Consider the following 14,044-nt stretch of genomic DNA (forward strand, 5'->3'; position numbering starts at 1 on the left):
GAATTAGTATACGAGAAATACTCTTCTGAGAAAAAGAGAGTTGAATTCTAAGTTATAGAGGAAATAATAAATACATTTAATTAAAGGAAGGGTGGGCAGATTCCGTACTTGCCCGTCCTGAAGCTAATACATAGGATAAGATAGTTCGTGATGAAGAGGCGGGAAGCTAGGGTTGGTTGGGTAAGGAGTAAAGATAACACGGTCGTTATTGTCATAGTCTAACGAATGCATGAGGAGAGATTGGTAGCATTGTTTTGTCTTAATTGTATTGGATGAATTATTGGCGACAGCCTAAGATTAAATAAATTTTGTTTTTGTTGTCTTTTTTTTTTTTACTACGGAACTGATTCTTGTCATAGCAGACCTGTCTACTTGAAATAGGAAAATAAAAATCGTAGTTTTCAGGATTAAGAAAATCCTAGATATTTTAACTACCCTTTAAAAAAATCACCGGAATTTTCGTCTATTATAGGTATCAAATTTTAAAAAACGAGAAAAACTGATTGCAAACGTAATAATGATGGTGGTGGTAGTAATGATGATGGTATTATTATTATTATTATTATTATTATTATTATTATTATTATTATTATTATTATTATTATTATTATTATTATTATTATTATTATTATTATTATTATTATTGTACGTATTGGTGGGATTACGATTGTTTTATTTATTTTTTTGTGTGGTTATTAATGGTATCAGTTTATTGTTTGGTTCCATTTATCATTTTTTCCCACTTTCATGTATGTTGTCATCAAATTGTATGATTTATTGGCAAAAGCCTAAGATTGAATAAACTTTGTAATATCGTATAGTAATCATCATTGTCGACGACATCGTCGTTGTCATCATAATCATTATTAACAGCAACAACAATAACAACAACATTAACAACAAGTACTACAATAGCAATAAAAACAATATCAACATCATCATATAATTTCCGTCATCGTCTGCACAACTATCATTCTAACCAACAGTACCACCAAAACCACTACCATAATTACATCCTCCCTCACCGTCTCCTCTTCCTCCTCCTCCTCCTCCACCACCACCACCGCTACCACTATTCCAACCACTTCCACCACCGGCACAATCATTCTAACCACCAAGAGAGCAGTAAAAATGATGCAATTTGAGCTCTGAATGAAACTCGAGTCATATCGCTGTTGTTGCTTCTCGATTAAAACTTTACAGTTACTACGTACCAGGGACGGCTGGTAATAATGGGCAGGGTGGGCAAATACCAGCCTGTTTTTTCAAGTTATAAGCTGTATTACCAGGTCCGAAATAATCTAATTTAAATTAGATAATTTCAAAAGTTAGTACTTAAACTTGATACTTCGTACTGAAATCAATTTGTGTGTATTTTTGATAGATTGAGAATCACCATGCACCCCGTAATACATAAACCAGGATACGCTCCTGTTCTTTTTATCAACCCCCCCCCCCCCCCTCAAACCACTCCACTCCGCCCACATCGTCATCTCATCGTCTTGTCGCCTGACAGTGAACTCCAATTTTGCTGTCTGGCCTCTCTAGTACTAGGTCGGGCTAATTCAAATGAGCCCCTTATAAACCAGTGAACACTAAATTAAATAGAGTTTTTGGCAAACGTACTTTTTCTTATTTATTGCCTTACTTGTGCTGGTACCATTGATGTAATGACATTGGGGAAGTTTCGGTATTGAATTTAATTTATTAATTTACTAATATATCAATTTAGTATTAACTTGTGTTGTTTTTATATATTTGTTTATCCATTTAAATTATTTCTTTTTTTTTCTCTCGTTTTCCTTAGTGCTTCTCAAAACTCATTTATTTAAATTGTTTTCTTATTTGATTTTTTTTTTGGTGTTTTTTTGTTTGTTTTTCTTTAACAAATTAATTTGTTAGTTCTTTTTTTTCCAATTCTTAAAGTAATTACCGCTGTATTTTTATTGCCAGACTAAATATTTTTGCAAAACAATGTGATTTTCTATTGTATTTCCTCTAATAAAACAAAACACTTTTATTCAAAAGTCAAGACTAAATAAATATATAAAATACAACCACCATTTTGGTTTTCTCAACACTTGAATTAGTATACGAGAAATACTCTTCTGAGAAAAGAGAGAGTTGAATTCTAAGTTATAGAGGAAATAATAAATACGTTTAATAAAAGGAAGGGTGGGCAGATTCCGTACTTGCCCGTCCTGAAGCTAATACATAGGATAAGATAGTTCGTGATGAAGAGGCGGGAAGCTAGGGGTTGGTTGGGTAAGGAGTAAAGATAACACGGTCGTTATTGTCATAGTCTAACGAATGCATGAGGAGAGATTGGTAGCATTGTTTTGTCTTAATTGTATTGGATGAATTATTGGCGACAGCCTAAGATTAAATAAATTTTGTTTTTGTTGTCTTTTTTTTTTTTTACTACGGAACTGATTCTTGTCATAGCAGACCTGCCCTTTTGAAATAGGAAAATAAAAATCGTAGTTTTCAGGATTAAGAAAATCCTAGATATTTTAACTACCCTTTAAAAAAATCACCGGAATTTTCGTCTATTATAGGTATCAAATTTTAAAAAAACGAGAAAAACTGATTGCAAACGTAATAATGATGGTGGTGGTAGTAATGATGATGGTATTATTATTATTTATTATTATTATTATTATTATTATTATTATTATTATTATTATTATTATTATTATTATTATTATTATTATTATTATTATTATTGTACGTATTGGTGGGATTACGATTGTTTTATTTATTTTTTTGTGTGGTTATTAATGGTATCAGTTTATTGTTTGGTTCCATTTATCATTTTTTCCCACTTTCATGTATGTTGTCATCAAATTGTATGATTTATTGGCAAAAGCCTAAGATTGAATAAACTTTGTAATATCGTATAGTAATCATCATTGTCGACGACATCGTCGTTGTCATCATAATCATTATTAACAGCAACAACAATAACAACAACATTAACAACAAGTACTACAATAGCAATAAAAACAATATCAACATCATCATATAATTTCCGTCATCGTCTGCACAACTATCATTCTAACCAACAGTACCACCAAAACCACTACCATAATTACATCCTCCTCACCGTCTCCTCTTCCTCCTCCTCCTCCACCACCACCACCGCTACCACTATTCCAACCACTTCCACCACCGGCACAATCATTCTAACCACCAAGAGAGCAGTAAAAATGATGCAATTTGAGCTCTGAATGAAACTCGAGTCATATCGCTGTTGTTGCTTCTCGATTAAAACTTTACAGTTACTACGTACTACTGAAAACCAGTAATGTAACAGAAATATTAATCTTGCCGTTGAGGGATTAAAGCATCTCTTTAATTTTTCGAGTGAACGAAATGGACTTCTATTGTCAAGGTGTTGTCGCATTATGTCTCTTCGCTTTATTTTTTTGTTGTATTCTTTCGTGATTCATTTTTGATTACGTTTGGAATAATTAAAATCTACTGGTATTGTCCTTTCATTGTGAATGTGATTATTTGTCGTTGAAATATTTTATTTTTTTTAAAGGTGAACAAAAAAAAAAAAAAAAAAAAAAAAAAAAATATATATATATATATATATATATATATATATATATATATATATATATATATATGACCGAATCATCTTTGCCCCACCACTATAAATAGGCTAGAACCGCCACTATATATATATATATATATATATATATATATATATATATATATATATATATATATATATGTAATATATATATATATATATATATATATATAATATATATATATATATCGAAGTTCGGGTCCTGATAATTTCTCTCCCAATGTCATATCCCGAGCGTTGGAAAGCGAAGCGATTTTAATGTTTCGGGAGCGAGCAAAACAAGTGTCATTTGATTAGAGAATGAATAGGAAAAAAAACTGGTATTGCTGATATTTCTTGATGTAGAAACTGAATTTAAAAAAAAGGCACTAGTGCTTGCTTGGACGATAGAAGGAAAAGAGAGAGAGAGAGAGAGAGAGAGAGAGAGAGAGAGAGAGAGAGAGAGAGAGAGAGAGAGAGAGCGGTCTAGAGAGAGAGAGAGAGAGAGAGAGAGAGAGAGAGAGAGAGAGAGAGAGTATGGTCATAAGAGATCAGCAAATTATGTTTGATCTGGACTAGAACCAGTCACTATAATATTTATTTTTATCATACTGTTATCACCCTAAAATCAATATATCACATCGACGTCTCTATTACGATGCACTCATCTGGTACAACCTGCGACCAAAATTCATGTCATTTCAGGGCTTAATGTTTAATTTATTGGCCTTAATGGTGACCGCTTCCATCTGTTTTAGGTCCTACATCAATGTTATCTTGCGACATGAGGAAACCCGCTGATAATAAACTAGTCGCTCGTTTTATGACAATCGCCTTCGGGCCGATAGGTCCAGGATTCGAGTCCCGCTCTGATCGGTACATAGTTGAGCAAAGTCGAAACAGGGGAACCGTAAATTATGCGCTTGAGAAGGGTAACCTCATTCCCTCTCTGGGCGGCGACTTTCATTAGTTTTTGCAGACCACAACAGTATTTGTTTTTGTTTTTTAAGGTTTAACAGCGCTTGTGGCAATTTAGGTCATTTCAGCGCCAGTAAAAAGAAAGTAATGGGAACGTCAAAAATTTCTAGATTTACAATTAAAAGCATACGAGAAAAAGTAAGGCACATGGGACAGGTGCAAATAGGGAACAGATGTAAATTCATAAAGCACACAATCTTAGTTTGAGATCGCCTGGAAGTTCATCTGACAAAAGCACAGGATCCCAATAAGAGGAATATACAAGTTTACAGACCATGATATTCACAACAACAACAACAACATAATAATAATAATAATAATAATAATAATAATAATAATGATAATAATAATAATAATAATAATATAATAATAATAATAATAATAATAATAATAATAATAATAATAATAATAATACTAACACTTCATAACAGAGATATGGTTTACAGGGAAAATAATATAATCTCCCAAAAATAATACTACACAATATACATTTGACTTTTCTCCTCTCAGCAAAGGATTCCCACCAGGACCAGGACAAAAACAGTAATCTCATTCCAAGACAAACCAGAAAGCAAGTAGGAAAACAGATAAAGAGGGGTAGAAGACGCAGTAAGTGCCTCCCTGCCCACTATGGGAGTACAGAAAACCCCACCCAGACAACAGTGTTTGTGGGACTTTCAAATCATTTCGGGTCAATTATTTTCTGGAAGAGGACAATTAATTGGATGATTAATTATTTCATTTTAATGCCTTTACTCTATAATTTCTATCTCGCCTCAATTATTTAGTTAAAATTATTAATTGATTCTTTAACGTATAGCCCGCCTTTGATGTCTAAATCTGTCCTCCAATTATTGACAACATAAATACATTATAAGTGTGTCATGTTTTTCTATCTATTGAATCATCCAGATTGCGTTCCACTAATCACTTGTTTGTACTTATATACACACTATGAATTTACAATCAAAACCACGGCTAAAATGGATATCTACACACCTGCCATTAATCGATGTTTCTAGAATATATTTACTTCCACAGGTTTTCATCTTTCATTATAAATATCGATGATCTCAACTCGTCAGAAATTCTTAAAACTGACACCTCCAGGCCAAATTTAATGGGTTTTTTTGGGACAAGATCTCTTTAATTTAATGGGTATTTGAAATACAGAATTTCTCATCAAAATGTTAAAAAGGTGTTTTATCAATGTACTACATTATGTGTGAGACAATTAATTTGGTTATTTTCTTTATATGTCGTACTCTGAAAGAATACGTAGTTAAATTTTGGCAAGAAAACTCGTCCTTCAAATATCGATTGATTAAAACGACCATCATCTTGGCAAAATATATTCAGAAATTCAATTATGATTATCGACAACTTCCCGTGACTGCACTGTCCTTACAAAATGAATGATAATGTAAACAGTGCTTTGAAATAGTACTACCCTGTCAAATAATATGGGATTTTAAACATTTTTGAATTTTGTCGTAATTGGTCCCTTATTGATGCATTGCGTTTAGTTTAAAAAGTCACAACATCTGCCAGCCGGATATAACATACCTTCTTCTGCTTCAAGTACCAAGTCTATGCCAGACATCGGTGATCGTGGTACGCCATTCATCTCTCTGATCAGATAATCCCAGAAAACTAATATTACTCTTCTCTTTCTTTGTAACCCAGCTGTTCAAACTATTCAAATATGTTTTTCTTGGTCTACCTTTACTCTTTTTAACTTCTATCTTTCCTGTGAGAGCAAGATGTTCAATACATTTATGTCGATTTGGGTGCCCTAAAAATTGCATTTGTCTTTTTCTTATTGTACTAATTAATAACCTTTTAGTTTCAGCTTGCTCAAATACTTCTTCATTAGTTTTCTTCTCTGTCCATGAGATTCTTAACATCCTTCTAAGAAACCACATTTCTGCTGCCCCCAGTTTCTTTCTAATGTCTTCTGTAATTGTCCAGTTTTCACAGCCATATAGATAGAATGCGCTTGGCCAAGGAGTTCACAACATTGCCATCCGGAAGTATAACGGGCCAACACACAAACTCTGTGTAACCATGAATTTTTATAGTCTGGTTAATACAGTTTAGTGAGAACAACTCACAAACGCGGATAGCAAAAACAATAACAAAGGCCTGAGTGACGTCATCTTCGAACTATCTATAGTAATACTGACCATGCATTGGCCTTCAAAACCCCATATTTTGTTGTCATTCAGATATTGTGGTTTTAAAAAATTAGACTCATTTTATAGATAGTATGCAGATGACGTCACTCAGACCTTTGTTATTGTTTTTGCCATCCGCGTTTGTGAGTTGTTCTCACTAAACTGTATTAACCAGACTATAAAAGTTTCACAGCGAAAAATATTTTGAGGAAAGAAATACAGGACATTCAAATTAAGTCACCCGATGCCGTATTGATGGTCACTGGCGATTTTAACCAATGTAACGATTTTTACTCTCCCGGGACTTCATCAATACGTGGACTGCGAGACAAGGGACAAACAAACATTAGATTTATTCCTGTGTAATGTTAAAAATAGTTATAAATGTTTACCCCGTGCCCCATTAGGTTTATCTGACCACTGCATGCTCCTGCTACTCCCCACCTACCACCCTGTTTTTAAACGTGTAAAACCAGTAAAGAAAAGTGTACAGATCTGGAACGGAAGTGTGTGTGAAGATTTGCGTGGTTGTTTTGAATGCACTGACTGGAATGTTTTTATCGAATCATGTGATAGTGTGGATGAGCTCAATGACTGTGTGAGTGAGTATTTAAAATTCTGTGAACAACTAGTGTCGTGTAAAAAAAGAAATAAAATATTATCCTAACAACAAGCCTTGGATAACAAAAGATCTAAAACTTCTATTGAACCAAAAGAAAACTCTCTTTACTAGTAGAAACAAAAAAGATCTGAAAACAAAACAAAAAGAGATAAAGAGAGTAATATCTAGTTGTAGAGACAAGTACAAAAATAAAATTGAAAAATGCTTTTCTTCTGGGGATATACGGGACACGTGGCGGGGGCTTAAAACTGCTGTTAACTATAATCCAAAGCCCACAATTATATCAGAAGATATCGAAATTGAAACTTTAAATAAATTTTATTCACGTTTCGACACAGCAAACAAATTTGATATTGAAAATGAAAAACATAAATTAGACAGGGCTTTGGAAGATGAAATGACTATTGAGGTCAGTGAAGAGGAAACGAGATTCGTATTTTCGAAACTAAACGAGAGGAAGGCTGCTGGGCCGGATGGATTGAAAGGAAAACTATTAAAAGAATGTGCCCATCAGCTTTCCCCCATTTATACACATATTTTCAACATGTCCCTCCAATGCTTTTCGATCCCTGAAATTTGGAAAACTTCAAAAATTATTCCTGTTCCAAAAAAAGAAAAACTTGAAACTATGAACGATCTCAGACCTGTTGCACTGACTTCAATAGTCATGAAATCTTTAGAAAAACTTGTACTTGTTGAAATTAGGAATCAGTTTATGCCATTGAGTGATAGTCATCAATTTGCTTACAAACCAGGACGTGGCGTAGAGGATGCCATTTTGCTGTTTACAAACAACATCTACAGGCATCTATATCACGCTAGGAGCTATTGCAGATTGCTTTTCGCAGATTTTTCCTCAGCGTTCAATACAATGCAACCTCAGTTGGTTGTTCAAAAATTGACTAGTCTGAATTTAAACAAGTATATAATTGCTTGGGTGCTCGAATTTCTTACGGAGAGAGCACAATATGTTCAATTAGGACAAAACAAATCTTCCTGTATAACTACAAATACTGGTGCTCCTCAAGGGTGTGTATTGTCCCCTGTATTATTCACAATATACACGAATGACTGTAGAAGTCAAAACCTGAGTGTACCTTTAATAAAGTTTGCAGATGACACCGCTCTTCAAGGCCTCATAACAAATGGCAACGAAGTGGCTTATAGGCAAGAAATTGATAGATTTGTGTCTTGGTGTGATGCCACCACCTAGAGCTTAACATAAGCAAGACAAAGGAGCTAGTGATTGACTTTAGGAGAGTGAAGGAACCGATAGAACCGTTAAAATTAAAGGACCAATTCGTCCAGCGAGTTCCTCACTACAAATACCTTGGTGTAACGATTGATGACAGGCTCAAGTGGGATGAACACTTGAAAATAATTAGGCATAAGATGTGCAGACGTACATATTTTTTATCAAAACTCTCTCAGTTTAGAATAGATAAAACCCTCTGCACATTATTTTATAGAGCAGTAATCGAAAGTGTTTTGTCATTTTGTATAACAGCTTGGGGAGGCAATTGCTTAGCAGTGGAAAGGAACAAAATATATTCAAATATTAAAAAATCCATTAAACGCTATATAAATGATGTTGACGATGTAGATCTTTTATACGAGAAATTTTGTATAAATAAAATAACTAAAATATTAAATGACCAGTATCATCCACTAAGACCATCAGTTATTATGTCAGAAAGAAGTGGTCGCCCTTTCTCTATTTCAACGAAAACAGAGAGACACCGAAAATCTTTTCTGCCGTCCAGTATTAGGCATTATAACAACAAGCAATAATCATTTTATATAATTATTCTCATTTTTACTTTTAAAAAATATAAATATTAATTTATTAATTTATTTGTTTTGCAATCTTTTCAATTTTCAATTTATGGTGACAGTTTGAACTATTTTACAGTGTTGAAATTATTCATATTATAAAGCGCAGCTCTGGTTATAGAGCTGCTCCTTTTTTAAATATAATATACATCTTATTTCCATTGTATTTTTATCTTATTGTGTAAATTATAACACATCTGTACAAAAAATTTCCTTTTTGGGATGCAATAAAGTATATTATTATTTATAATTATTACTATTATTATTCTTTATTATTATTATCATTACTATTATTATTCTTTATTATTATTATTACACAGAATTTGTGTGTTGGTCCGTTATACTTCCGGATGGCAATGTTGTGAACTCCTTGGCCAAGCGCATTCTATCTATTAAAACTATCTTTAGTTATCTATACCAACACACAAAATTATGTGTAACCTTAAACGTTTATTGAATCATTTCATTTAGTTAAAAAAACAAACAAAACAAAACAACTCAGAGAATTGCCAGCAGGATATAGCGTACCATAACACAAAACTATGTGTAACCGTAAACATTTAGAGTCTGATTTATACAATTTAGTGAGAACTTCTCATAAGATAGATGGCTTGTGGAAAAATATAAGAATGAGTTGAGTGACGTCAATTTCGTTCTTTCTGTAGTCTGATCAATGCAATTTAGTGATAACAACTAAAAAAAATGGCTTGCTAAAAACAATAATAAAGAGTTGTAGACGTTAATTATATATACATCATCAACACCACCACTACAATCACAACCGCCACACTAACACCACCATCACTACACAACAACAGACAAATCTTCATCGTCAACGAAACGCAAAATGATAATAGTAGTAATAATAACAAAAAATGTATTTAAAAAATAAATACTAATACTTAAATAATGATGATAATAACAATAATAAATAATAATAATAATAATAATAATAATAATAATAATAATAATAATAATAATAATAATAATGATATAAATAATAATAATATTGATAATAATAATAATAATAATAATAATATAATAATAATAATAAATAATAATAATAATAATAATAATAATAATAATAATAATAATAATAATAATAATAATAATATAATAATAATGTAGTTTGTTTATATTTTACGCCCAATCCTCTATACAATAAAGCTCTAGGCTCGAAGGCTACTACTGAAAATACAGAACGAACCCGCATTTGCAGTACTACTGCAAATAACAGAAATGAATGATAATCTATTATTTGAAGTACTACTGCGAAAAACGAAAACGAACGCTGTCTACTATTCAAGAGGAAATTATGACTATTACTATTGTGAGAGGAATCATTATTCGCAAGTACTACTGCTAATAGAGGAAACCACTATTCGCAGTACAACTGTGAATAGAGGTTACCTTCAAAGCAACAGGATACACAAATTTGTTTACATCATCTTAAAAAAAAAAGCAAATGTTCATAATGTTCTTTGTTGTTTTTTTTTTTAAACCAACATGAATGAGGCGGAATTTGTTGAAAAAAAACTTCCCCATAAGTCCCATCCTTGATTCAAAGAATGTAAAATTTACTAAATCCATAACAAGCAGTTTAATTGTTTTCTTTTATTTCTTTTTTTTTTTTTTGTAATCAAGCGTCCTTTTGATCTGAAAATAGATTAAACCTGCCTTCTATAAAATTAATTCTTATTCACATGACCATGTAATGTAATACGTTTTAGAAATAAACTAAACTCGACATTTTCTTGTAAATTTGCCACTTATCATTATCATTTTCGTCCTTAATTACTTGATTAAACTTGATTATCAGGAATTACGATCATGATGATGATGATGATGATGGTAATGGTGATGATGACGGTGATGATGGTGATGATGATGGTGATGATGATTACAATAATAATGATAATAATAAATAATAATAATAATAATAATAATAATAATAATAATAATAATAATAATAAAATAATAATCATAATGACGATGATAATAATAAAAATAATCAATGATAACAATAATGATAATGATTATAATAATAATAATAATAATAATAATAATAATGAATAAATAATAATAATAATAATAATAATAATAATAATAATAATGACGATGATGATGATGATAATAAATAATAATAATAATGATGATGATGATGATGATGATGATGATGATGATGATGATGATGATGATGATGATGATGATCATCATCATCATCATCATCATCATTACAATCATCATCATCATTATAATATCGTTTCACACCAGTGCTGGATCCATTTCATAGCCTTTGGGCTGCAGGTTCTTAAGTCATTGTCAGTGCACGTCGGTCCCAAGTTACATTCCAAGAGAATGTGTTCCATGGACTGCATTGGGTGTCCACATGAACACTGACTATCCGTGGAAAGTCGCCACTTTATGTTCTGTCCGGTCTCTCTCACTTTATTTCTTGCCGGTTGACTGTCACCCACTCTCTTCTGGATAGTTTTGTTCCACATGAGAGGCTTTCCGTCAGGCTGTGGATGGCGTCATTATTGTAGCTGTCCCACTCTCTCCAGTATGAACTCTGTACGAGACTGCATGGTCGGGATGGATGCTCTCAGATAACATAAAACTACTTTTGATTGGGATGGTATGGTCATAGCAAGGGTGTCTGGTGTCACTTTCTTGTTTGTATTTTAGTGTAGGCGTCCCTCCTGATATGTGGTGGTGCTATTCTTGAAAGTCTATACACTGCTGGTAAGGGTGTTGGTTTCAGTGTCCCTGTTATTATGCGACAGGTATTATTGAGTTCAGCGTCAAGATGTTTGGCATGGCTTGATCTTGACCAAACAGCCGAGGAGTAGCAGATCGCTATTGCTATTGTTATTGCTATTGCTGGCTTTTTGGGTCCCATTTAGTGTTTGCGAGTGTTTCCGGTAGGATGGTACTTGAGGCTATTTTAGCCTTTTTTGTATGTTGGTTTGAAGGATAGTGTAGGATCCAGTGTAACACTAAGATTGACTGAGAAAGTGTTTTTTCCAGTGCCACTCCATTCCAGGAAATATTTAATTTCTAGTTTGCTTTGTCGTTGTTTAGATGAAAAGCACATACTTCGTTTTACTTGGGTTCGCATTTAGAGTCTTCTGTGAGTTAATTCATAGATGCAGAGAGTGTCTTCAATGGATTTGAAGTTTCTGGACTGGGTTGCTAGGCACAAGCTATCTGCATGGAGAAATCTCCTTAATATTCAGGTTGGTCATTTGTAAAGATGTTAAATAGAGTTGGAGCCAGACAGATCGTTGTGGAAGGCCATTCTTCTGAAAGCAGCATCTGCTTTTTCTCCCGTCCATTTCTATAAAGAATCTTCTTTTGGTCAAGAGGGATTCTATAATCTTTACAATCTTTAAGTTATGTGTTATTCTTGCCATTTCGAGGAGGAGCTTTCTATGGTTGACCGTGTCATTTGCTGCTGTCAGATCTACAAACACTGTGCCAGTGATTTGTTTGTTTTCAAAACCGTCTTCGATGATTTGAGCCAGGTTGAGTAGTTGGTCGCAGCAAACTCTTTCTGATCGAAATCCAGCTTCATCGGGTGACAGCTGTTGGTCTATTGTGGTGGTGATTCGAGCCAGCATTAATCGTTCGTATAATTTGTATAGGATGCTAAGGGGAAAAACTGGACGGTAGCTTTTTCTATATAAAACCAAAGCTAGAGGTGCCTAAATGAGCCAGTAAAATGGAGAGAAAAAAATAAAGTGAGCAGATGTGACTCATATTTAAGGGAACAAAATTATTCCCTTATATATGAGTCACATCTACTCACTTTATTTTTTTCTCTCCTTTTTCTATTTTCTGGGTCTTTACCAGGTTTTAACAATACAAACACCCTTGCTTGTCTCCACAGCATTGGGATTGTGCATGATGCAGCGCAGTTGTTGAATAGGGCTAGTAACCATTTTCGTGCTTCTGTACCAAAGTGTTGAATAATTTCTGTGCTGATACCGCCAAGCCCGGCTGTTTTCCCTGGTTTTAAATGGAACACGGATGACTCAAGTTCTTTGATGGTTAATGGCTTTATTTGATCCTCGTTGTCTTAAGCAATTTTGGGTAGCTCTCGTTTTGTTCCTTTCACCTGACCTCGTGTTTTGTGTTTTGGCTTTCTATTCTGGATCAACTGGTTTGCCACTTCGTTTGGCGTCACTGCTGCAACTCTTGTCTGTGCCTTTGTTTCAGCATTGAGTTTCTTAATGGTTGCCCAAGCATTTTTTGCTGTTGTGAGTCATGTCAGTGTTACAAATCATTTCTTGCAGAAGCATATTCCTGAAGTTTTCACCACAAAAATCTTGAATAGTGATGAAAAACTATGCAAAAAAAAAAACAAAAAAAAAAAAACAACCCCCCAAACAAACTAGATGTTTCTTTCATTTCTAGTTTTTAACATATTTCAATTCTTTATCGGGTAGTAAAACAAAACCCATCCTCTATGTTGAATCCTAACGTGGTATTTGACCCGATGGGTGACATGGATCGCTTAATGGGCCCTCACGATTTTAATCAAACTAAAATAACCCAACAAAATTTAGTAGGTTGTCTTAACGTTGAATACTACCGCTGAAACCGTTGAAACGGTTGTCATAAATAAACATTTAGCCTCCTCATTCTTTTCCATTCATAAACACGAGCAAGATTCGTTGGAGGTAGGAAAGGTGGAACCAATCTTTCTACGAGTCCAACTGCGTGTCGACAGTGCAATCGTTGGCGTACCCGTTTACTTACATCGCGCGAACTGTAATAAATTTAGGAAGTGGCTATTCAGTATCAGATACTGAATAGTGCTTTGCCACTATTCAGTATCCATAAGGAACT

General features: G+C 33.4%; 1 protein-coding gene across 1 annotated transcript in view; it reads left to right on the plus strand.

The window, feature by feature from the left end:
- Positions 1 to 11,832: 11,832 nt before the first annotated feature.
- Positions 11,833 to 14,044, plus strand: part of LOC144962391 (uncharacterized) — a 91,733-nt gene continuing 89,521 nt past the window's right edge. Inside the window, exon 1 of the mRNA XM_078895280.1 lies at positions 11,833 to 11,935. The gene's annotated coding sequence lies outside the window, so the exon portion shown is untranslated. The remainder of the gene's footprint in view (positions 11,936 to 14,044) is intronic.

The sequence above is a fragment of the Berghia stephanieae genome, chromosome 1 (assembly GCF_034508935.2).
Source record: "Berghia stephanieae isolate SIO BIC M18660-M18661 chromosome 1, UCSD_Bste_1.3, whole genome shotgun sequence".
In the NCBI taxonomy this organism is placed as follows: Eukaryota; Metazoa; Mollusca; class Gastropoda; order Nudibranchia; family Aeolidiidae; genus Berghia; species Berghia stephanieae.